The sequence below is a fragment of the Zingiber officinale genome, unplaced genomic scaffold (assembly GCF_018446385.1).
Source record: "Zingiber officinale cultivar Zhangliang unplaced genomic scaffold, Zo_v1.1 ctg182, whole genome shotgun sequence".
Lineage (NCBI taxonomy): Eukaryota > Viridiplantae > Streptophyta > Magnoliopsida > Zingiberales > Zingiberaceae > Zingiber > Zingiber officinale.
In genome coordinates this window covers 340,650-365,819 of record NW_024589871.1, presented here as the reverse complement: position 1 = coordinate 365,819, position 25,170 = coordinate 340,650, and the positions used below count along the sequence as shown (strand labels likewise).

The following is a 25,170-nucleotide window of genomic DNA, read 5'->3' as shown; positions in this document are numbered from 1 at the left end:
ATCTCCGGTCATATGATGAAGCACTCCAAGATAAAGATGCAGCATCTTGGCAAAGAGTAATGAATAAAAGAATTAGAATATATATATTCTAATAAAATCTGGAAGCTTGTAGAATCACCAAATGGTGTAAAAGCCGTTGGGTATAAAAAGGTCTATAATAGGAAAAGAGGGATAGACAGGAAGGTAGTAACTTTCAAAGCAAGGCTTGATGAAAAAAGAAACTTTTTCACTGGTAGTCATGCTTAAGTCTATCCGGATTCTTTTATCTATTTGGCAAGAGGATGTCAAGATAGCATTCCTTAATGGAAGTTTTGAAGAAAGCATCCATATAAAGCAACCAGAAGGGTTCATTGCAAAGGGCTAAGAGCATCTTGTGTAAGCTCAATCAGTCTATGGACTGAGGCAAAGCTTCAAGGTCTTGGAACATCCGGTTTATCAAAGTAATCCAGATCTATGGATTTATTTAGTAACTGGATAAGTCTTGTGTATACAAAAGGTGTGATGGAAGTGTGGTGGTATTTCTTGTACTATACGTAGATAACATTTTTGGTAGTTGGAAACAATATCAAAATGTTGTCAGAAGTAAGGGTATGGTTGTCCAAATAATTCGATATAAAGGACTTGGGAGAATGTATATATTTTTGAGATCAAAATAATAAGGGATCGAAAGAAAAATATATTTTACTTATCCCAAGCTTGATACATCGGAAAATCCTTGTTCGTTTTAAGCATGCAAAACTCCTCGAAAGGTTTCTTACTTTTTAAGGATGGAGTAACTTTATCTAAAGATATGTCTCTGTAGACATCAAAGGAGATAAAGGAAATAAAGGCAGTTCTTTATGCTACGGTTGTTGGAAGCCTAATGTATGCTATGTACGAGATCAGAAATCTGTTTTGCCAAAGGCATAGTTAGCAGATATCAAAGTAACCCTGGACAAGGACAGTGGACTGCAGTAAAGCATATATTGTAGTACCTTAGAGGCACTAGAGATTATATGCTAGCTTAGAAGACAGTTAATTTGGTCCTTTTGGGTTGCATGGATTTTGACTTCCAATCGGATAGGGACAATAATAAGTCAACCTCGGGGTTTTGTGTTTACTTTAGGAGGTAAAGTCATAACTATGGAAGAGTGATAAACATAGGTGTTTTTCTGGACTCCACCATAGAAGCTTAGTATATGGCAAGCCTCTGAGGTAGCTATAAAAGCTAAATGACTCAATAATCTCAAGATAGACTTAGATATGATTTCTAGTTTGTCTAAAGATTATTACAATTTATTGTAATAATAATGGTGCAGTAACAAATTCGAAGAAACCATGAGTCTATAAGGCAAGTAAACACAATAGAGCGCAAGTACCACCCAATACGAGAAATCGTATAAACGAGGAGAAGTTGTTGCCGCCTAGATTGCATCAGGTGATGACCTATAGATCCTTTCACTAAGGTCCTTAAGGCAAGAGCTTTTGATGGGCATGTTGAAGGGATGGGAATCAGATGTATGGCAGCAGATATGGCAGCTTAGTCTTTTAGTATAAGTGGGAGATTGTTAGAGTGTATACTAAAAGCCTAGCTTTTGGTATAAACATTTATCTAGAAATAAGAATCACATTGGTCAAATGACTACATTTATGATAAATATAGTTGTTCAATTAATTTATATTGTAGATAACATGATGTATGGTGTCACACACAAAAGATCATGTTATCAGTAGCTTATAAATTATAAACAGTAGCTCACGACCAAAATGGAAAGGAACAAACCATTAGAAGGTCGTAGTGTAATTAGGTATCAGTTTATCTTGACTGTATAATTACACTAGTACACTTAGAGTGTAATGAGTAGGACCATTTGAGGTCGTTTCTTTTATACTGATTTTATAAAGAAACAAAGACCTCGGTTATTATGGAAGTGTGTGCTCTTAATCCTAATATAATAACAAGCACATATATTTGATATTTATTTCTTTAATTTATCAATGGGTGAGATTTAGTTTGATGAATCAATAAGCCCGATAAGTTGAGAAATGGTATCACTTATAGTGTGTGTTGTTGATTATATAAGGAAACTGTGTCCTAGAGATACTAGGTTGATAATGTCCTCAAGAGGAGCTCATAAGGATTGTCATGTTAAACCCTGCAGGTGGACCTAATCCGACATGATGATAAGATTGAGTGGTACTACTCTTGGACTAAGATATTAATTAAATGAGTTGTCAGTAACTCACTTAATTAGTGGACATTCGATATCTTAAACACAGGGAGACTAACACACTCATGATAAGAAGGAGCCCAAAATGTAATTTGGGATTGGTGCGGTAGTACAATAATAGTTCTCTAATGGAATGAATTATTATTAATAAAATTAAGTTGTGTGTTCGGGGCGAGCACGGGATGCTTAATTTTATCGGGAGACCAAAACCAATTCCTCCTCTCGGTCCCTATCGTAGCCTCTTGTATATAGAGATTTATACCCACCACATACCCACCTTCTTACCCAACCAATAGGGGCCGGCCAAGCTAAGCTTGAAGCTCAAGCTTAGGGCCGGCCAAGCCTAAAGCTTGGGCTTAAGGTGGCCGGCCAATAGCTTGGAGCCCAAGCTTAGGTGGCCGGCCACATCATATTAAAAAGGATTTTTTATTAAAATTATTTCTTATGTGGATATCATAGTTTTAAAAGAGAGTTTAAAAATTAAATCTTTCCTTTTAAAGCTTTCTACAAAAGATTAAGAAAAGATTTGAAATATTTCCTTATTTGTAGATTGAAAGGAGATTTTATTTTTAAGAAAAACTTTCCTTTTTAACCATGATAATAATTTAAAAGAGAAGTTTAAAAATTAAATATTCTCTTTTATTAGTTTATACAAAAGATTAAGAAAAAATTTGATATCTTTCCTTATTTGTAGATTGAAAAGAGATTTTAATTTTTAGAGATAACTTTCCTTTTGGAAATTATCCACATGTTTAAAAGAAGAATTTTAATTTATAAAATTTCCTTTTTATTAACCACCATGAAGGGAAAATTATTGGAGAAATTTTTTATAAATTTCTGGAGACAAATTAGGAAGTTTTAATTAATTAAAACTCTCCTTATTTATAGCTTAATGGTGGCCGGCCATGTAAATTGAGAATAGAAAATTTGTTTTTAATTAAATAAATTTTTCTTTTTCATGGCAAAAGAATTAAGGAAGTTTTTAATTAAATTTCCTTATTTGCCAAGACCAAGGATTATAAAAGAGGGGGTAGAGGTGCCTTCATGGGTGATCAACTCTATTATTCTTCTCCTCTCTTTTCCTCCTTGGTGGCCGGCCCTAGCTTCTTCCTCTTCTCTTCTTCTTATGGCCGGCGGCAACCTCTCTTGGAGCTCTTGATGGTGGCCGATTCTAGCTAGGAGAAGAAGGAGAGAAAGGTGGTTTTGTTTCTTGCATCCCTTGGAGCTTGGTGGTGGTGGCCGGACCTCTACTTCTCTTGGAGAATTGTGGTGGCCGAAACTTGTAAGGAAGAAGAAGGTGCTTGGTGGTTCTCATCTCGGAAGATCGTTGCCCACACAACGTCCGAGGTTAGAAGAGGAATACGGTAGAAGATCAAGAGGTCTTTTAGAAGGTATAACTAGTAATTTTTCCTTTCCGCATCATGCTAGTTATTTATGGAAATAATACCAAATACAAGAGGCTTACGATTCTAGAATTTCGAATATGTTTTTCGATGTTGTGTTCTTTTGTTTTTTTTTTCCTTGTGATTTGATTGTTCTTTTCGGTTAACCTAAAGTTATTTTAGGAAATTAAATATTACCTTTCTATAAAAGGTTTTGTCTAGTCGGTGGTGGTTGCTCTCATATCCAAGAAGGCCATGTGCCTCGCCACGTCAGTACTGGGAACCAATTATGGAAATTAATATTTAATGGAATTAATAACTTAAGGTGATTTGGGTCGAACGTGTTAAGTTCCGCAGGAGACCCAAGTCAAAACCTAAAAGAACGAATAGATTAAGTTTTGGATCAAACGTGTTAAGTTCCGCAGGCGATCCAAAATTTAATTTAAAAGAACACATGGTAGCTAGGAAAAGGTTCAGACCTTTGTACAAAATTTTTGTACAGTGGAACCTCTAGGTTTTCCGAGTAGCAACCAACAGGGTGCACTTTTCTATATATATGGATTAGGTCAGGATGTTTATATGGTTATTGTCATGCATCATTTGCATGATTGCATGTTGTGCGATAGTCCGCTCCATTATTGTTGAGCACATCGCCAGTTACATGGATCTGCACACACCACCACTCATGGGTTAGTGGTCGATTCAGGCTGAGTGTGTTGCAGCAGGGACTCTGTTAGGCACCGTTGGTCCGCTCATGGGTAGTGGGACACAACGTGTTATCCGGCAGGGATTCCTCCCCGTCATCGTGTACCTGGAGATGAGAGCATTGCGCTCCCCCATTTATGATTTGGGGTAGGAGGATAGGTGTACTCCGACAGCATCCCGTCCACTCGGTCACTCATCAGGAGTAGTGACGACAGAGTGCACGGTTGTCACAGCCCTACCCACTCGGCCTCACTATTGTGTGTGAGATGATCGACTGGCGTCAGGGGTGACCAGGACGCATCATTGGCATCATATGCATGATGCATTTATTGCTTGTGTTTGTGCTTGCTGCATTTATATGCTGCATATTGTTTGGATACCTATGTTTGACATGCATACAAGATTCCTATACCACTCAGACTGTTTGACCTTATACTCAGGACCTGGTTAGTACATCATTCTCCTGTTTACTTCAGATGCATTTTTATCTTTCTTATCAGGAGACTGTACGCATGATTAGTGCTAGGTGTTGTTTCTTTACTTTGCATATCAATTGTACCTGCTGAGTGTTGGACTCACCCCGCCTCCATTGTTGTTATTTTCAGGTTGATGCTGTCAGGAGGGAGTTCCAGTCGCTGGTCCCCACAGCACGTAGTGCTACTCCTCTGCTGGTTTTTGAGTTGTTGTTTTATTTTAGCTTTTCGCTATCAGACTTTGTTTTAGTTTGTTTTGGACTTTACATATGGATATTGTATGGAATCTTTCCGTTGGATGGACTTTTGGTATGATTTGGATTTACTCTACTACATGCCTGCCTGGACGGCAGAAGAGGTGAGTTCGTCGGATTTGAGCTTTACGAGTGTAGTGGAGTAGGGTGGATTTCGAGTCAGAGTATTATTTTACTGTTTAATTATCTTAACTGCGTGGTTGTGACAGCCAGAGGCTGAATAGATTATATATAACTGCGTGGTGATGTTTTATTTTGTTGTTATTATTCCAGCCACCTGTGGCTGAGGTATTTGTGAGATGTAGAAAAGTTTCAGATTGTCCACCGTACAGGGGAGATGTTGCCGAAATTTTCTCGGACAGGGACTCCTCTGGGGCGTGACATAAAAAATAATTTTTTTTACACAACCCATATTTACTTTGAAGTTTCAGATTTCCATGCCTAATGTAAAGTTCGATGCAACCATTGTACACTTGAAACCTAGTGTTGTACCTATCCTACTGAGATTTTTGAAAAATCATAACCGTTACAATAATCCTTTTGACTATGTTTTAAGTTATTTATAGTTTTAAAAAAATTAACAGACTTTGTAATCCAAGACAAAAGATAGATGTTCAATTGAAATGCAAAGTTACCCACGTTGGACCTGATATTGTACCATAGCAGGCCCAACGTACCATATCAAGCCCAAAGGGAGGTTGGATTTTTTCTCCACGTGTTATCCCCCATAGAGAGCTTTGAACTTATATTGGATAGCACCGTTGGAGTCCTTGCAATACACTAATCACACGATATTTGAAATGGGTCGAATCAGAGATATCTAGGTCCATCAGTGAATTTTGGCCAAAACTCACTGATGACCCTACCCTATTTGGATTTACTTGATCTCACGCTCCCTATGAAGGTTTGAGAGGGGGGAAGATATATATGGTTTCAAAACTTAATTATAAACCCTAGGTTAGAAGTTCTTGGTCTGTGTCATTTGACACACAATATCAGGTGCTTATTTTTTTATATTCAATAAACAACATTAGTTTTTTTTTTGACAAGCATTACAACAAACAATCCTTTTAATTTTGTTTTAGGTTATTTATAATTTGAAAAAAATAACAGACTTTGAAATCCACGATAAAAGAGAGATGTTCAATTGAAATGCAAAGTTACACACGTTGAGCCTGATATGATACCATATCAGGCCCAAAGGCAGGCTGAATTTTTTCTCCACGTGTTATCACCCATAGAGAGCTTTGAACTTGTATTGGATAGCACCGTTGAAATCCTTGCAATACCCTAATCACACGAGACTTGAAATGGGTCGAATCAGAGGTGTCTAGGTCCATCACTGGGTTTTGACCAAAACCCACTGATAGGCCTGCCCTACTTTGATTTACTTGATCTCACCCTCCATATGAAGGTTTGAGAGGGGGAAAGGTATATATGGTCTCAAAACATAGTTATAAACCCTAGGTAAGAAGTTCTTTGTCCATGCCATTTCGAACACAACATGTGTTTCTTGCAATTTTAGGAATAAGAACCAATTTTTTTTCTCGTAACTTAGTTACTTTGGTGTTCCATAATTACATGCCTAATTCAAATTTCAAAGTCTACCTTATGCTCTTGAAATCGAGTGTTGGTCCGAGCCTATTTGATTTTCTAAACAATCCCAACCGTTACCATGTTTTTAGTTTTGAGAAAATAGAAATGGTGTGCAGTATAACTTATATACATTATCTCTCTTTTCATTGATAAGCACCAGTATCGCAATTTGGATATTGTGACTAATCGCTATGCAATATTATTAATATTCCATTAACAGTTTATACTCTTCTCATATAATACATACCACTGTATTAAACAACAAAGACTACATACAAAGATATAAAACTACCTACACTACGTAAGTTCATTTACATTCTCTACAAGTTTTTGTCTTACAAGACTATAGATATTTAATCCAATGTTTTAAAAAACTTATCCCTCAAAATTGATACCATTACATCAATTCTAATCTTTTTCATGTCTTCTTGTTTGAAGTCCATCTTCATATCATATAGGAGACATCGAATGTATTGCATCACAAAGAAGCTACAGTCAATGCTGTAAATAACATCATTTTAATGGTCAATATTTTTTATCAATATGTTCTATTCACACTCTGTGCTCGACTTACCTGGCTTGTTGTTGTGGACATTCTATTGTGCGAGACACCCATTTATCGAACGAATAATGCCTTTCAAATTTTGGATCAATAGCAGCAATGCGCTCACGACTATAAAGTTTAAAATCTGATACCTGTAAGATTGAAGAGGAAATTTACATTTTCCATCAACTAGCATTTATATTAGAATACAAACATACACATGAATATTGGATGCTCACCGCTGCTTTAAATTCATATTTGTATTTACTTCACTTGCTAGAGAATTGTACTGATTGAACGTCATTGATTTGGTGTCCACCATCAGCAAGTGGAAGTGTGCATTATCACTGCACAAAGGTATAAAAATATACCTAACCTCTTCATCTCCTCTATCAGTCTTTATCAAGTGTTGGAAGTCAAACTTACTTGATGATTTCATTAATGACTACAAACATGCAAAGTCATACATACATAACCAAATAATAAATTGAATTCTAATTTTTACTATTCTCAAATAAATTCCTTACTGTGAAGAATGTTGAACAATATATAGACTTGTCGTATGTCGTCCAGACGAGAATGCCCCTTAAATAGAATTTTACAATACGTGTCGATTACGTCCCCTCTTGTCAACATCTCTCCATTCACACCAGATAATAGAGAATACATATCTAAACAAAAGGGTGGTTCCTCCCAAACTAAATCATTTGTAAACATACAAAGTAAACATATCAATGATTATATTTACAAATTTAATTTTGAGAACCATAGATCAACTATATAATTAGAGAAGCATATAATTGTCTTGACTGATCAACTATGTATTTCACATACTTTAGTTTCTCCATCGCTTTTAACAAGTACGCCACCTCTTCGTCTTGTTTTTTTTCTTGGAAGTCTTAAATTGCTTCTTCACATACTATGCGCATAAACATAAAAGGCATTTAGATAATCTATTACATCTAACAAATTACAATGAAATTTGCAGATATCGTCTTACAACAATGGCTTGTTTCCTCATTTTTCCATATTTGCCAAACATATCTGCATCCTTCTCTGCCTCTTCATCAGATTTGTCTTCCATCAATTGTACAATATCTCTTTCTTCTTTCATTTCATCCACATCAATTTTTCTTTTCCCCTTCCCCACAACATCAAATTCTTTTACAACTTTTTTTCCCATCTCCTGGACTTGAAACTTTCTCCGCAGGCTCACTTACATGTATATTTCTACGCTGCCTCTTAGGTAAAGTTTTGAGTCACAATAAACTATCAATTGGAGTATCCCTGTAATCATAGTGACTTCTGTCACGTCCTCTCCTACTTTTTGTTGTAACACCTACAGGTTCAAATTGAGGATCGTCTACAGGCTCGTTATAATGAGATTCCATGTCTTTATTTTCAACTATTTTAAGTAATTCTTTCACCATCTCATTCAATTGCATGTTCTTCATTGTTAGCTCTTTAATTCTGATTGCTTGAATAATGCAATTACAACACTCATTAATTTGGCTTCCTCCTTCAGTGACTTCAATTTGTGATGTCTCCATTGCATGTGGACTGCCATCAAAGCCAACAAGGTTCTCAACCAATGAATTCTCATATTGAGTAGGGATTAGGTCAATCAAAACCTGTAACAATATTAAAACACATGTTAAAACAAGAATTTTTAATCAAAATATAGTCACAGTATTCAAAATTTACCTCTTCAGAAGAGATTTGATCAAATAATTCCCTCGCCTTACTAATATGTGAAAGAATATTCCTCCATTTATTTATTCTTGCTCCTTTTATTTTATATAGTTTTTGGATTGGAACATGCTCCAAAAACCATGCCTGATTCACCATCACAAGGGTTAACTATTCATAAATGTCCGTAAAATATTAATAAATTTCACATAAATTATAAACTTACTGCCAAAATATCAGCAAATCCCTTTAGGTAAGGGAGGTTGGTGTTAGATTGTTTTGTCCCGGTTGATAAAAATATGTCTCCAATCTTAGGTAATTGTGGAGCTATAAATTCATGGATGGTTTCATTCCAGTTGAATCTAGCAAGATTCTCAAAATCATCTATTATATCTATAAGACATAAAGGGACCTTATATGCATTAGAAGAAAATAAGATACAAACAAATATATACAAAATATAGAATTTGCAAAATAATAAAACATCATCTTCTCCTTCAACACGATTGTCATAAAATTTAAGCAACTCCTCAATTCTTGATCTAGTAGTTTTTTTTTTTGTTTGAGAAGTATGTTAGAAAGAGGTCACCGGATGCTTTAATTGAATTCATTGGAATTGAAGCTCCTCGGTTTACAATACCAAGCAGCAACGAAACATCTCATCTTGTGAAGCCAACCGGAACACCTGACCAAGTTAAATGATTATTAGACTTCTACCAACAAATACAAAAGTATCAGGCCCAACGTGAGCCTAATACGATGCCATATGAAGCACACGTTAGGCCTATTATTGTATCGTATCAGGCCCACGTTGGGCCTGATATTGTTAGGATCGATGGTCGCGGCTAGAGAGGGAGGGTGTGAATAGCCGACCCCAAATCTTCGTTTCTTTCTACAAATCAAGGTTAGCGCAGCGGAAATAAAAATAATAGAAACGAAAGCAGAGAAATCAAACCTCAACACGCGTCGATGTAACGAGGTTCGGAGATATACTCCTACTCCTCGGTGTGCCCGTAAGGTGGACGAAGCCTATCAATCCGTCGGTGGATGAGTCCCCGGAGAACCGGCTAATATATATACTCCTCCTGGGTGGAGAAACCTCGCCACAATCTTTCTTGCACCAGCAAGAATAGGAGTACAAGAATACACGAGAAGAAGCAACAATATGAATGTAAAAATAAACAATCTTGCCTTCTCGTCGGCTGTTGATGAAGCAGCAACTTCACGGGCCAAATACAGCAGCAACTGTTGGAGACCCCAGCCGAGGAAGCTCACGCGAAGCTTCAGCTAAGAAGAGTTCAGCAAAGCTCAGCAACAGCAAGCTCTTACAGAAGCAAGAGGTAGCAGCTGAGGAGAGGAAGAAGAAGAAGTAGAAGCAGAAGCTTCGGACCAGAAGAAAAGTGTCCTGTAGCAGCCCTCGATCTCCTTTATCTAGCCTGAACCTGCAACTGCACCTGCAAAGCAGACAGCGAAGAAGACGGAGATACCCGTTGAATCTCAACGGATATACCTAGACCGATCAGGACATATCCTGATCGGTCCAGGAAGACCCTGATCGGTCCTGGGGACCGATCAGCATGCATGTCCCTTCCTTTTCTCCCGAACTTCTTGCCTTCTGATCGTTGTTTCCTGATCGGTCTGCAGACCGATCAGATAACATACAGTAGCATACTGTTTGGATAACCCAGTGTATCACTGGATCGATCCACTGATCGATCCAGCTCTTGGTTTTTGCCCAAACCAAGTCCCACGCCTTCCAAACCAATATCCGGTCAACCTTGACCTATTGGTATCTCATGCTTAGCATCTGGTCACTCCCTTGACCTGCTAAGACTCCCTACCAAGTGTCCGGTCAATCCCTTTGACCCACTTAGACTTTTCTCTTCGTGCCAAGTATCCGGTCACTTCCTTGACCTACTTGACCTTCACAACACTAGATGTCCGATCTGCCTTGATCCATCTGGATTTTTCCTTGCCCGGCTTCACTCACCAGGACTTCCCAACTGCCTGGCTTCACTCACCAGGACTTCCTAACTGCCTGGCTTCACTCACCAGGACTTTCCCTTACCTGACTTCACTCACCAGGACTTTCACCAACTGCCTGGCTTCACTCACCAGGACTTTCACTTTCACCTAGCTTCACTCACTAGGGTTTTCACCTGACTTCACTCACCAGGATTTCCAATCTGCCTGGCTTCACTCATCAGGACTTTTCCGTCTGCCTGGCTTCACTCACCAGGACTTTCACCTGGCTTCACTCACCAGGATTTTCACCTGGCTTCATTCACCAGGATTTTCCATCTGCCTTCCTGATCTAGAGAACGAGCTACCGAGCCATCTCTGACCTAGTCCGGAGAACGAGCTACCGAGCCCTCTCTGACTTCCTCTTGCCAAGTTCCCATACTTGGACTTCTCCGTGCCAAGTCTCCATACTTGGACTTTCTCGTGCCAAGTCAACTCACCTCGGGTCAACCAAGTCAACCTTGACCAAGGGTTGCACCCATAACCTCCCAAGTTTCTGTTCTTGTCAAACATCAAGATACAACTTGAGTCAGGTCAACTCGAGTCAAGTCAACCAGGTCAATCTTGACCTAAGGTTGCACCAACAATCTCCCATCAAAATACAACTCTTCTGTTCTCGTCAAAAATCAAAATACAACTCGAGTCAGGTCAACTCGAGTCGGGTCAACCAGGTCAACCTTGACCTAAGGTTGCACCAACAATATTTTATGATATTATTTTATGTCATGTCATCATCTCTTGCATTTATAATCAATGAAATTGATTTAAGGACTAAAACACAATTTGATATGGAGATCAAATTGTTGTTTAGAAAATACATGAGAACCTAGTTAAGATGACCTAAATCCATATCTCACATCAAAATTGACTTGGATGTGTTTGATACATCTTAGATGTGTGTGAGATATTAGGATGATGAGTTAGGATCAACGTGCATAGTTCTTGTACCTAGATGAGCCTAATTCGAAATTGGAGGATCATAGGGAAAGCTTGTGTACAAGTCATGTACATTTAGCCCTAAGATTGTGGTCCTAAATTAAATGGTTTAAAATCATTTCAAAGTTGATTTAAAAAACCTTGATGAAGCTTTTCTAGTGATAGCATTCATCATTGAGCAAGTTGATACAAAGTTGAGTTAAACTTGAACTATTTCAAAGTTTTTCGAACTTTGTATCAAGTTTTGAAAATGGAAGTTATTTTCATCGAAAATTATTTTTCCGTGATAATATAAGTTATGAGGAATGTATCCTCAAAATTTTACAGTTTTTGAAATTTTATGTGATTTTTGAGAGATTTCTGAATTTCGGAAGTAGAAAAATCAGAAACTTCTGATATCAGAGTTGGGGACTGATCAGAGGGGTTTCTGATCGGTCCAGGGCACTCTGGATCGATCACTGGACCGATCTAGGGAAGTGTGGATCGGTCTAGTGACCGATCCAGGGAAGGTCTGATCGGTCAGGTGCCCGATCAGCGCGTGCCAACTTGCTGATTTTCGACTGTTTTGTTTGAAATTTCACCTGGGGGTTGGTGTTTTGGATTTCTAAAGGCTTGAAACTCTCCAAGACATTGTTGGTGCAATGGTCAAGGGGGAGTTGACCTTTAGGGGGAGTTTTACCTATTAGTCAAGGGAGAGTTGACTTTTAGGGGGAGTTTTTACTCCTAAAGACTTGAGTGATATGGGATTATCACTAAGTTAATTGTTGACCTTAGTATCAAGGGGGAAATTAAGGGTTTCAATGAAAGGTATGGGACCTTCATTAGAAAGAAACTCTTGACCTTAATTCACTCTTTTTGATGTGTGTCAAAAAGGGGGAGAGTGTAGGTTTGGGGAGAATGTTCAAGGAAAAAGATTAGAAAACCTAAGTTAGGTTAGGGTTTTGTCAAACATCAAAAAGGGGGAGATTGTTGGTGCAACCTTAGATCAAGGTTGACCTGGTTGACCCGACTCGAGTTGACCTGACTCGAGTTGTATTTTGATGTTTGACGAGAACAGAAGAGTTGTATTTTGATGGGAGATTGTTGGTGCAACCTTAGGTCAAGGTTGACCTGGTTGACCTGACTCGAGTTGACCTGACTCAAGTTGTATCTTGATGTTTGACAAAAACAGAAACTTGGGAGGTTGTGGGTGCAACCCTTGGTCAAGGTTGACCTGGTTGACCCGAGGTGAGTTGACTTGGCACGAGAAAATCCAAGTATGGAGACTTGGCACGGAGAAGTCCAAGTATGAGAACTTGGCAAGTGTAAGTCAAAGAGGGTTCCGTAGCTCGTTCTCTGGACCGGAAGTGAAAGACGGAGAGGGCTCGGTAGCTCGTTCTCCGGACTAATTCAGAGAGGGCTCGGTAGCTCGTTCTCTAGATCAGGAAGGCAGATGGAAAATCCTGGTGAGTTAAGCCAGGTGAAAATCCTGGGAGTGAAGCCAGGTGAAAATCCTGGGAGTGAAGCCAGGTGAAAGTCCTGGTGAGTGAAGCCAGGCAGATGGAAAGTCCTGGTGAGTGAAGCCAGGCAGACGGAAAAGTCCTGGTGAGTGAAGCCAGGCAGACGGAAAAGTCCTGGTGAGTGAAGCCAGGCAGATTGGAAATCCTGGTGAGTGAAGCCGGGTGAAAACCCTAGTGAGTGAAGCTAGGTGAAAGTGAAAGTCCTGGTGAGTGAATTCAGGCAGTTGGTGAAAGTCCTGGTGAGTGAAGCCAGGCAAGGGAAAGTCCTGGTGAGTGAAGCCAGACAGTTGGGAAGTCCTGATGAGTGAAGCCGGGCAAGGAAAAATCCAGATGGATCAAGGCTGATCGGACATCTGGTGTTGTGAAAGTCAAGTAGGTCAAGGGAGTGACCGGATACTTGGCACGAAGAGAAAAGTCTAAGTGGGTCAAAGGAATTGACCGAACACTTGGTAGGGAGTCTTAGCAGGTCAAGAGAATGACCAGATGCTAAGCATGAGATACCAATAGGTCAAGGTTGACCGGATATTGGTTTGGAAGGCGTGGGACTTGGTTTGGGCAAAAACCAAGAGCTGGATCGATCAGTGGATCAATCCAGTGATACACTGGGTTATCTGATCGGTCTGGTGACCGATCAGTAACCAAACAGTATGCGACTGTATGTTATCTGATCGGTCTGAAGACAGATCAGAAAGCGAACAGAAGTTCGGGAGAAAAGGAAGGGACATGCATGCTGATCGGTCCCTGGACCAATCAGAGGAAGCTCTGATCGGTCCCCAGGACCAATCAGGATATACCTGGACCGATCAGGATGTTAGGATCGATGGTAGCGACTAGAGAGGGGGGGTGTGAATAGCCGACCCCAAATCTTCGTTTCTTTCTACAAATCAAGGTTAGTGCAGCGGAAATAAAAATAATAGAAACGAAAGCGGAGAAATCAAACCTCAACACGCGTCGATGTAACGAGGTTCGGAGATATACTTCTACTCCTCGGCGTGTCCGTAAGGTGGACGAAGCCTATCAATCTGTCGGTGGATGAGTCCCCATAGAACCGGCTAATATATATACTCCTTCTGGGTGGAGAAACCTCGCCACAATCTTTCTTGCACCAGCAAGAATAGGAGTACAAGAATACACAAGAAGAAGCAACAATATGAAAGTAAAAACAAACAATCTTGCCTTCTCGTCGGCTGTTGATGAAGCAGCAACTTCACGGGCCAAATACAGCAACAACTGTTGGAGACCCCAGCCGAGGAAGCTCACGCGAAGCTTCAGCTAAGAAGAGCTCAGCAAAGCTCAGCAACAGCAAGCTCTTACAGAAGCAAGAGGTAGCAGCTGAGGAGAGGAAGAAGAAGAAGTAGAAGCAGAAGCTTCGGACTAGAAGAAAAGTGTCCTGTAGCAACCCTTGATCTCCTTTATATAGCCTGAACTTGCAACTGCACCTGCAAAGCAGACAGCGAAGAAGACGGAGATACCCGTTGAATCTCAACGGATATACCTGGACCGATCAGGACATATCCTGATCGGTCCAGGAAGACCCTGATCGGTCCTGGGGACCGATCAGAGCTTCCTCTGATCGGTCCAGGGACTGATCAGCATGCATGTCCCTTCCTTTTCTCCCGAACTTCTTGCCTTCTGATCGTTGTTTCCTGATCGGTCTGCAGACCGATCAGATAACACTCAGTAGGCTACTGTTTGGTTACTGATCGGTCACCAGACCGATCCAGATACCGAGTGTATCACTGGATCGGTCACCAGACCGATCCAGATACCCAGTGTATCACTGGATCGATCCACTGATCGATCCAGAGCTTGGTTTTTGCTCAAATCAAGTCCCAAGCCTTCCAAATCAATATCCGGTCAACCTTAACCTATTGGTATCTCATGCTTAGCATCTGGTCACTCCCTTGACCTGCTAAGACTCCCTATCAAGTGTCCGATCAATCCTTTTGACCCACTTAGACTTTTCTCTTCGTGCCAAGTATCCGATCACTCCCTTGACCTACTTGACCTTCACAACACCAGATGTCCGATCAGCCTTGATCCATCTGGATTTTTTCCTTGCCCGGCTTCACTCACCAGGACTTCCCAACTGCCTGGCTTCACTCACCAGGACTTTCTCTTGCCTGGTTTCACTCACCAGGACTTTCACCAACTGTCTGAATTCACTCACCAGGACTTTCACTTTCACCTAGCTTCACTCACTAGGATTTTCACCTGACTTCACTCACCAGGACTTTTCCGTCTGCCTGGCTTCACTCACCAGGACTTTCCATCTACCTGGCTTCACTCACCAGGACTTTCCATCTACCTGGCTTCACTCACCAGGACTTTCACCTGGCTTCACTCACCAGGATTTTCCATCTGCCTTCCTGATCTAGAGAACGAGCTACCGAGCCCTCTCTGACCTAGTCCGGAGAACGAGCTACCGAGCCCTCTCTGACTTCCACTTGCCAAGTTCCCATACTTGGACTTCTCCGTGCCAAGTCTCCATACTTGGACTTTCTCGTGCCAAATCAACTCACCTCGGGTTAACCAGGTCAACCTTGACCAAGGGTTGCACCCACAACCTCCCAAGTTTCTGTTTTTGTCAAACATCAAGATACAACTTGAGTCAGGTCAACTCGAGTCAGGTCAACTAGGTCAACTTTGACCTAAGGTTGCACCAACAATCTCCCATCAAAATACAACTCTTCTGTTCTCGTCAAACATCAAAATACAACTCGAGTCAGGTCAACTCGAGTCGGGACAACCAGGTCAACCTTGACATAAGGTTGCACCAACAATCACCCCCTTTTTGATGTTTGACAAAACCCTAACCTAACTTAGGTTTTCTAATCTTCTTCCTTGAACATTCTCCCCAAACCTACACTCTCCCCCTTTTTGACACACATCAAAAAGAGTGAATTAAGGTCAAGAGTTTTCTTTCTAATGAAGGTCTCATACCTTTCATTGAAACCCTTAATTTCCCCCTTGATACTAAGGTCAACAATTAACTTAGTGATAATCTCATATCACTCAAGTCTTTAGGAGTAAAAACTCCCCCTAAAAGTCAACTCCCCCTTGACCTATTGGTATCTTATGCTTAGCATCTGGTCACTCCCTTGACCTGCTCTGATACCACTTGTTAGGATCGATGGTCGCGGCTAGAGAGGGGGGGTGTGAATAGCCGACCCTAAATATTCGTTTCTTTCTACAAATCAAGGTTAGCGCAGCGAAAATAAAAATAATAAAAACGAAAGCGGAGAAATCAAACCTCAACACGCGTCGATGTAACGAGGTTCAGAGATATACTCCTACTCCTCGGCGTGTCCGTAAGGTGGACGAAGCCTATCAATCCGTCGGTGGATGAGTCCCCGGAGAACCGGCTAATATATATACTCCTTCTGGGTGGAGAAACCTCGCCACAATCTTTCTTGCACCAGCAAGAATAGGAGTACAAAAATACACAAGAAGAAGCAACAATATGAATGTAAAAACAAACAATCTTGCCTTCTCGTCGGTTGTTGATGAAGCAGCAACTTCACGGGCCAAATACAGCAGCAACTGTTGGAGACCCCAGCCGAGGAAGCTCACGCGAAGCTTCAGCTAAGAAGAGCTCAGCAAAGCTCAGCAACAGCAAGCTCTTACAGAAGCAAGAGGTAGCAGCTGAGGAGAGGAAGAAGATGAAGTAGAAGCAGAAGCTTCGGACCAGAAGAAAAGTGTCCTGTAGCAGCCCTCGATCTCCTTTATATAGTCTGAACCTGCAACTGCACCTGCAAAGCAGACAGCGAAGAAAACGGAGATACCCGTTGAATCTCAACGGATATACCTGGACCGATCAGGGCATATCCTGATCGGTCCAGGAAGACCCTGATCGGTCCTGGGGACCGATCAGAGCTTCCTCTGATCGGTCCAGGGACCGATCAGCATGCATGTCCCTTCCTTATCTCCCGAACTTCTTGCCTTTTGATCGTTGTTTCCTGATCGGTCTGCAGACCGATCAGATAACACTCAGTAGGCTACTGTTTGGTTACTGATCGGTCACCAGACCGATCTAGATACCCAGTGTATCTCTGGATCGGTCACCAGACCGATCCAGATACCCAGTGTATCACTGGATCGATCCACTGATCGATCCAGAGCTTGGTTTTTGCCCAAACCAAGTCCCAAGCCTTCCAAACCAATATCCGGTCAACCTTGACATATTGGTATCTCATGCTTAGCATCTGGTCACTCCCTTGACCTGCTAAGACTCCCTACCAAGTGTCCGGTCAATCCCTTTGACCCACTTAGACTTTTCTCTTCGTGCCAAGTATCCGGTCACTCCCTTGACCTACTTGACCTTCACAACACCAGATGTCCGATCAGCCTTGATCCATCTGGATTTTTCCTTGCCCGGCTTCACTCACCAGGACTTCCCAACTGCCTGGCTTCACTCACCAGGACTTTCCCTTGCCTGGCTTCACTCACCAGGACTTTCACCAACTGTCTGGCTTCACTCACCAGGACTTTTACTTTCACCTAGCTTCACTCACTAGGGTTTTCACCTGGCTTCACTCACCAGGATTTCCAATCTGCCTGGCTTCACTCACCAGGACTTTTCCATCTGCCTGGCTTCACTCACCAGGACTTTCCATCTGCCTGGCTTCACTCACCAGGACTTTCACCTGGCTTCACTCACCAGGATTTTCCATCTGCCTTCCTGATCTAGAGAACGAGCTACCGAGCCCTCTCCGTCTTTCACTTCCGGTCCAGAGAAAGAGCTACCGAGCCCTCTCTGACCTAGTCCGGAGAATGAGCTACCGAGCCCTCTCTGACTTCCACTTGCCAAGTTCTCATACTTGGACTTCTCCCTTCCACATGATCAACCTTGATCAGTAATCAATCTGAGTTCAATTAACATCTGATACAAACCTAAATCAGTGTCAACATCAAAACAACAGCCAGGTCAGACTGTTTCAATAATCTCCCCCTTTTTGTTGTTTGACAACACGATTTAAGTTTAGATCAGAAATGTTCTTATTTTCATAATTTTAGGGGAATCAAGATCCTCCCCCTAAGATAAATACACCACGATGTAAGGAAGTCAATAACGGGAATCAAGATCCTCCCCGTTATCTTCTCCCCTAAAATCAAACCTTCATACATCTCTAAACTTAGATATCCTCTCCCCCTTTGTCAAACACCGAAAAGGTGCGAATGGGGTGATAAGACTCAAAAGACTCTTAGAATTCCCTCTAAGAGGCAGTCAAGACAAAGCATATGAACAGCATATCAATAGCGAATAGGAAATGACACATAAAGAAAAACAGGAAAATGAGCAGCATAAATAGATGAAATAAGCAAATATCCAGGTCATACAAAAATATCCAACAAAATAGCATCCAAAACACAGACAGTCAAAGTGACAAACAGAATGTATCAATCAATGTCCTCAACACGAGGAACATCATCATCATCTGCGAGGCGGCATGCTAGAGCTCGAAGGTGGATGGCCCGAGAAATCTTGTGGAGGTGGGTAGTTGGCCATCCGCGCGTCACCATCTGTATTGCGTGATCATCATAGCGTTGGTCGATCCGAGCCGATCCATGGAGCCACGGTGGCTCATCGTCGCGTCGAGCGGCTCTCAGCTCCATCGCCATCGCGGTCGGTCGGCCTCATCACGAGAAGTGCCGTGGCGGACCTCTCCATCCTTCCATCGGTCCCATCTGCCCCATCTGAACTTGGAAAATGCCCGTTTCCCGAGTCTGTCCGACCATCTTCACTATCCTACCCTTAGACACATCTATCGGAATGTAATGATATGCCCATAAGACATATAAATAGTGAAGCCGCTAGGCTAAGAATAGATGTCGACATGATATCAAAATCGACGCCGACGCAAACCATAAAACATCAGATCTCTGCTAGAGGTTTGGATGTGATTGGAAGAAGCCATTTGTGACTATCTTAAAAGAATATAGTCGGGGGAGAGTCGCAAAGTAGGAAACTCGACATCCACCTCATCCAGTCCATCCGGTCTAGGGTGTCCAAAGAAATACTCATAGATAGTGTCAGGTGATAAAGGATGGGGTAAATCAGGATAAATGGGAAAAGGATCTCCTGAACACATTCGGCAACCTAGATACCCAAAGAATTCTACGACGGAGAAATCGATAGTTCTCTTAGTGACTCTGGTCCTATAAGCACCATCACTGGTCTGATGAAGATTGTTGTAGAATTCAGATACTAGGTCATAGTTGATGTCCCTTTCTAGGTAGACTAACGAGTCAAGTTTATAATATGCCAGGGTTTCGGATACAGAGGGACAAAACTCATCCATGTACTTTCGATCCACAGATCGACATGGGAGTAGCTTGAATGTCCTTTGTTGAAACGTTTGTTCAAACTGTCGGTTCGGGAATCTCGAAGAAGAAGAAGGTTGAGGTCGGGAGGGTGCCTGGGACTTGGATTTCTCATCTGTGGATTTCTCAGCAGATGACTTAGAAGTACCCTCACCGGCTGATTTCTTCCTAAATAGGCCAAAAATGGGACATGATCGGGACAAGTGAGTACTTGTCCCGATCATGTCCCCTTTTTGGCCTATTTAGGAAGAAATCAGCCGGTGAGGGTACTTCTAAGTCATCTACTGAGAAATCCAAGTCCCAGGCACCCTCCCGACCTCAACCTTCTTCTTCTTCGAGATTCCCGAACCGACAGTTTGAACAAACATTTCAACAGAGGACATTCAAGCTACTCCCATGTCGATCTGTGGATCGAAAGTACATGGATGAGTTTTGTCCCTCTGTATCCGAAACCCTGGCATATTATAAACTTGACTAGTTAGTCTACCTAGAAAGGGACATCAACTATGACCTAGTATCTGAATTCTACAACAATGTTCATCAGACCAGTGATGGTGCTTATAGGACCAGAGTCGCTAAGAGAACTATCGATTTCTCCGTCGTAGAATTCTTTGGGTATCTAGGTTGCCGAATGTGTTCAGGAGATCCTTTTCCCATTTATCCTGATTTACCAGACCCGTTACCTCCTCCACTTGATGTATCACCTGACACTATCTATAAGTATTTCTTTGGACACCCTAGACCGGATGGACTGGATGAGTTGGATGTCGAGTTTCCTACTTTTGCGGCTCTGAGACTATCTTCTCCTGACTATATTCTTTTTAAGATAGTCACAAACTGTCTTCTTCCAATCACATCCAAACCTCTAGCAGAGATCCGACCATACCACTGCTGATGCTTTATGGTTTGCATCGGCGTCTCGATTTTGATATCATGTCGAGCATCTATTCTTCGATCATCTCATATACTCAGCCTAGCAGCTCCACTATTTATATATCTTATGGGCATATAATTACAGATTGGCTCGAGACCCTTCTAATAGATGTGTCTAAGGGTAGGATAGTGAAGATGGTCAGACAGGATTGCAGACTTGGGAAACGGGCATTTTCCAAGTCCGGTATCTTGGGACAGGATGGGACTGTTCGATGGAAGGATGGGAGAGGTCTGGGAGAGTTACCACGGGCACTTCCTCGACAGGTTGCTACTCCTCCTCCTGTTGCTGATGAGGTCGACCCTGACCTGCGATGGCAGATTGCGGAGCTGGAGAGCCGCTTCGATCGGCACGATGAGCTACTGGCTGCTAAGCTCCATGGACTGCGCGTTCGGATCGACCAGCGCTATGATGATCTACGCAGTCAGCAAATGGTGACGCAACAGCTGCTTCTGAGCTGGATGGCCAACTACCCACCTCCCCAGCATTTCTCGGGTCATCCACCTTCGAACTCCAGCATACCGTCTCAGGGTTACGTGCCTCCCGCAGATGATGATGATATTCCTCGTGTTGAGAACATTGATTGATACATTCTGTTTGTCACTTTGACTGTCTGTGTTTTGGATGCTATTTTGTTGGATATTTTTGTATGACCTGGATATTTGCTTATTTCATCTATTTATGCTACTAATTTTCCTATTTTTCTTTATGTGTCATTTCCTATTGGCTATTGATATGCTGTTCATATGCTTTGTCTTGACTGCCTCTTATTTCTTTATTACTATCTCATAATACACTTAGAGAGAATTCTAGGTGCATTAAGAAAAAGACAGTATGGGTTAAGGGGGAGTCTTTTGAGTCTTATCACCCCATTAGCACCTTTTCGGTGTTTGACAAAGGGGGAGAGGATATCTAAGTTTAGAGATGTATGAAGGTTTGATTTTAGGGGAGAAGATAACGGGGAGGATCTTGATTCCCGTTATTGACTTCCTTACATCGTGATATATTCATCTTAGGGGGAGGATCTTGATTCCCCTAAAATTATGAAAATAAGAACATTTCTAATCTAAACTTAAATCGTGTTGTCAAACAACAAAAAGGGAGAGATTGTTGAAACAGTCTGACCTGGCTGTTGTTTTGATGTTGACACTGATTTAAGTTTGTATCAGATGTTAATTGAACTCGGATTGATTACTGATCAAGGTTGATCATGTGGAAGGGAAAAGTCCAAGTTGGAAACTTGGCACGTGAAGTCGGAGAAGGCTCGGTAGCTCGTTCTTCGGACTAGGTCAGAGAGGGCTCGGGAGCTCGTTCTCTGGACCGGATTAGGTCAGAGAGGGCTCGGTAGCTCGTTCTCGGACCAATCCTAGTATCACATAGGCGTTGGATCGGTCAACGCACCCGATCCGAATATTGATGACCGATCGTCCCGCACCGATCTAGTGAGACAAATTTTACGATCGATGCCGGTGACCGATCAGAAACACTCGAGCACATCGAGTAATCGATCGGCCCAGACCGATCAGAAACACTCGAGCACATCGAGTAACTCGATCGGCAGACCGATCGTGAGAAATGTCGCAATAGGGTGCTGGATCGCCCATGGACCGATCCACATCAATCGACGGTCGTGACGACCGATCGATCTCGCACCGATCAAGCCGCTGTCCGATCGGTCCAGGTCGTGATCGGTCTCACGACCGATCCACGTTAAGTTCATTATGCATGCACTTTCTCCGATATTTTCTGATTCGCACTCTGTTTAACCTTCTGCTGTCAGTCTTTTGGAGATACAGGTTGCAGGTACCATACCAGTGCTTAGTTTCAAATTAAGCCTCATCAAAGGAATGAGACAAAGGATCTTTCCACTGCTTTCTCTACGTCAAATGCATTTGAAGCAGCAACGGCTACAGGTTGCGATTGGCTGTGTTTCTGGCAGTGATCAGGCGGCGATTGGCTTAACTCCTGGTGATTGGTTCGAGCTCAGAGGCACCAGTGAAGACCGTGGTTCTATTGGTGTGAGCTCAGAGAATAAGAAGAGGAAGAGAAGCGATTGGCGACGCCGTAGCTTGCAGCAGGGATTCGGTGCAGGTTGGCAGCGATCCGGTGCAGGCTGATTGAATGCAGAGACATAAGAAGCAGTGTATGCTGGAAAGGAGAAGAGAACAAGAAGCAAGTGAAAAGCTGTGTGTGTTTCGGTTGAGAGCTTGCTGTGTTCTTGGACTCTGTCTTCATCATCTTCGTGGCTGTGAGCTTACTTCGATTTTCTTTGAGCCACTGTGATCTGTAAGTCTTGTGTGCTTCATTTTAAATCTGTTCGAAGACTTTGTGGAGAGGTTTCTTTACCAAGAAGGAGAGCTTCATTAGCCGGAGTCATCCGGGGTGTGATCTACCGAAGATCAAGGGCTCGTCCACCTTACGAACACGCCGAGGAGTAGGGGCAAGTTATCCCCGAACCTCGTATATCTTGTGTTAGTGGTGCTTGGTTCTTTTCTCGTATAATTTCTTTTTGTTTGCTTATTTTCCGCTGCGCTAACAAACTCGCTTAGAATTTTTGTGAAAAGATTAAGATTTTGGTGGAGACTATTCACTCCCCCCTCTCTAGCCATCCAAAGGATCCCAACAGATATGACATCGTATTAGGCCCACGATGGCCCTGATGTGATATCGTATCAGACCCACGTTTAGTCAAAAATTTAATTTTACCATACAATTACTTTGTGATTAAAATACAAAATTATATATTGTACCTGAGAATCTAAAGGTTTGACTACTAATCTTAATTTTGAAATATATTGGCCAAAATCTCACGGATGTGCTGCATATCGTGTATATAAAAAAAAATACTAAAGGATGACTGTTTGATCAGCGCTATGTGTCGGTCATGTAAAATAACATACCCTTGATGCGTTCCTTTCTTCGTGGATGCTTGAAAATTTTTTTTAAAGTAACCTAGGGCACTGTTCCAATACAGTTTCTGTCCAACATCAACTGAATCCTACACTTTTTAAAAATTAAAAATTTTTAATCATACTAGTTGAGCTTCTTAAAATCATAGAGTTTGTAAAATGATATCTTTACAGCTAATTGATATGAAGAGGATGATGATACACCCGATCGACTTCTTTGGACCATTATGACGAGATAATTGACGTAAACCTAGAACCCTTCATTGGCGCCTCGCGAACAGTCCTGGTTTTTAGCACCGAAATGTTTAATGCTGCTTGAGAAACACTCGAGGTCACTAAACTAGGATTTCACAATAGGGAAGATTTCTCCACAAAATTGGATCTACACTCGCATGTTACGAAGGAGGGGGTAGACAAATGATCGAAGTTATTTTTTTTAAATCAAAGTTATTCCAAAAAAAATAGTTCGGATGTCTGGGAACTTGACTATTGAATATATTGGGTATTACACATTACTTATCTACGTCTTTTGATATATACAAAAGAGTGATGCGTCTTTTGATAAATACATTATACCATATACGACTTTTGATAAATTGTCGAAAATATTAGATATTGCATGCATAAGAATATAAAATTATTAAAATTTAAAAAGAAAAATCATATTCTGGGAATATATGGAAAATTTTGACGTCTGCTTCAATATAATTTCAACCACTCGCTAATCCTAAACTTTATTGTGACAGACAGTCAACATAAACATAAACTAGAAATATATGTTAAAGCAGTAAATGAGGAAAAATTATACTTAAACATGGATCAATTATAATAAACATGAGCAAGTTTACTTTAACTAACATATAAATTCATCTGGATCTTGTATCAATTGTGTAAAACTTCTAAACACGGAGCAATTATACTTAAAAATCCGACGTAAACCAAAACCAAAAAGAAACAAAGAAGCCTCAGTAATAAATAAGAAATGAAATAATTTTGAAAATAACTGAAACTTATAGAAATGAACTAATCAAACTAACGATTTAATTTTCAGATATGAAAAGTATACCTTTAATAATATTTCCAATTCCACCCATTCCAATGATAACCTCAGAAAACAAACAACACGGCGATCTGCAAAGACATTAAGAGAATAATAAAATTGAATTGAATGTAGTAGTTAGATCATACCATCTAAGAAATAAAAAAACAAAAAAAAAAAAAACAGAAACAATTGAATGGAATGATCGCTATGATAGTGAAATATTGAAGAGAAGTCTATCGACTTAAATATATATATAACTACTCAGAAACTTTCTGATTTCTCAGCATTTCTTACCTCTGAATAATCATGCAGCGTTTCTCTTATCTCATTTTGCATGTTAATTATCAGCGGTCTTCTTGGGAGTTAATATAGAGAGTGCGCAAGCTTGTGAAATTGCTATAGAAATTATTATTTATCTCTTGACAAGATGAGTCAAGGACTGCAATGAAACTGTGCACAAGACACGAGGAAAAGCATATCCAAACCCGTGAACTAACAAATCAATTTTTAAAAAAAACAAATTTTTATTGACATGACTTTAAGGGTGCGTTTGGTTCAGGATTATTCTTGATAATTTTGATTATCCATCTAAGATTATCAACAAAACCCTTGTTTAGTTTAGGTATTCGATGATTCCCAAGTAATGTCTCATGC

General features: G+C 41.1%; 1 long non-coding RNA gene across 1 annotated transcript in view; it reads right to left on the bottom strand.

Moving 5' to 3' along the window:
* Window positions 1-24,903, bottom strand: part of LOC122036623 — a 30,372-nt gene extending 5,469 nt beyond the window's left edge. The window contains exons 1-2 of the long non-coding RNA XR_006127412.1: window positions 24,811-24,903; window positions 24,541-24,605 (exon numbers count right to left, since the gene is read on the bottom strand). This is a non-coding gene — a long non-coding RNA (uncharacterized LOC122036623). The remainder of the gene's footprint in view (window positions 1-24,540; window positions 24,606-24,810) is intronic.
* Between the last annotated feature and the right edge of the window lie 267 nt (window positions 24,904-25,170).